This window comes from Oxyura jamaicensis, chromosome Z (assembly GCF_011077185.1).
Source record: "Oxyura jamaicensis isolate SHBP4307 breed ruddy duck chromosome Z, BPBGC_Ojam_1.0, whole genome shotgun sequence".
In the NCBI taxonomy this organism is placed as follows: Eukaryota; Metazoa; Chordata; class Aves; order Anseriformes; family Anatidae; genus Oxyura; species Oxyura jamaicensis.
In genome coordinates this window covers 81,666,242-81,668,009 of record NC_048926.1, presented here as the reverse complement: position 1 = coordinate 81,668,009, position 1,768 = coordinate 81,666,242, and the positions used below count along the sequence as shown (strand labels likewise).

The following is a 1,768-nucleotide window of genomic DNA, read 5'->3' as shown; positions in this document are numbered from 1 at the left end:
GAAAAGGAAAAGTGTGACTTACTAGCTCAATATGCTTTATGAGATCACAACCTGAGCACGCATTAGCAACCAACGGCGCATTACAGTCACAATGTAATGTGTAGCTTGGACGTTAGCACACTTAGGTTTTCCCTAGTTCTTCATACCTCCCCTCATGCCAGGTCTGTTTTTTTGTTTGTTTTTTTGTTTGATTTTTTTTTTTTGTTTTTTTTTTGTTTTTTTGGTCAAAGTGCTGGCACACCACGACAGCTGACGGGAGGCATGCACGGGGCGAGGAGCAGCCTGCCACCCTGCAGCAGTCGGGCTGCTCGCTCGCCAAGTTCATGCGCAGCGCTGGGTTGCTTTGTTCACGTGGGTTTGAGCTAGATAAGATACAAACCTGAGCTGAAACGTAAGTTATGCTTAGATGAAACAAGGCAAAGCCCGCTACGCCACTGTCTCTATGATTCAGTACCCTGCATGAAATATGAATCCTTTCCCGTGCGGAATATGACAGATTAGCGACAACCACACTTGAGGCACCACCAGTCATTGTTTTGAGCTGCAACACGGAATTTCCCCAGGCTGAAAAGAACAGTCCTGCAAGGACCACAACGACCTAACAAGCCTCAAGAACCCAGCCTACCAACAACAGCCCTGTCCTGCCTCCTCCTCGCAAGCAGGCAGCCTCACTCGGAACAAAGGACCTTCCGAGGAGGCCAGTCCAACTCTCTGAGATGTCTTCTGCTGAGCAAAAAATGCCCACTGTTCCTCATTATTCCCAGTAATAGGCTCCCTGCCTCCCTTTGCCGAGAGAGGGAACGAGAGGTCAATGCTGTAAAACATAATGTCGTAGACAATAACAAGACCAAAGGCCAGAAGTGATAAGGGGTCCAGAAATGAAGAGCCTTGTTCCCTACAAGGTCAAATGGACATCAAACAACGTAAGAACATGAAAAATGCATCTCTAATCTAGGTCTGCACACTTTTTTCTCCTCCTACCATTCTCCAGCTAGGGCTGCCTGCCTTCCAACCCCCCTTACCAACCGCCAGTCCTTTGAAGTCCCACAGCTTTAATTTACATTCAGCGGCTCCTGCTCATTGCTGTGCTCCAGTGAATCGAACAAAGTACACACGCAGATGAAATGCAGATTTAAAGATTTTTTAAAAATCAGACATCCCCTTAAAAAGGAAAAGGAAAAGGAAAAAAGAAAAAGAAAAGCTGTTAGAAATAGAGAACAGAAAGACAGCTAAATTGGATAATGCAGTTTTAAGATTTCAGGCTGCTGATCATGCATTGCTGTGCCGGTAAGATTCCTGTAGATTGAAAAAAAAAGTTTCCCTTACAGTGCTGCAAAAATGACTCTCAGGGTAAAATTATTAAGTTCAAACCAATTACAGTTTTATTTTGTTAAAGCTTTTTTTTTTTTTTTTTTTTTTTTGAAGGCAATCAAGTGTTATTAAATATGTTTTATTCTCAAGCATCAGTGTCATTTCTTGCATAATCATTGCTCATAGTCCTAATTACGTTATCTCACCCATAAGCAGAAGTCCCAGCAACACGATAGAGTGTCAGGGCCCTCATTATTTACCTTCTGATATGAGAAATCAGGTCAGGACGTGACAAATCGTCACGGCAGAAGTAAAAGGACTCGGTACAGTGCATTTAGCCAGAGGACAGATAACAGGACCTGTCATTTCTCTGAGCTGGACGGCTGATTGCCTTTTCAGAAAATAATAATAATAATAATAATAAATCCTCCTCCGTGGATCGCTGCATTGTTTCTGA

General features: G+C 43.3%; 1 protein-coding gene across 3 annotated transcripts in view; it reads right to left on the bottom strand.

Annotated features, from left to right (window-relative positions):
• The window catches only part of RHOBTB3 (Rho related BTB domain containing 3), a 21,304-nt gene that overhangs the window by 18,942 nt on the left and 594 nt on the right, over positions 1-1,768 (bottom strand). The window lies entirely within an intron of this gene.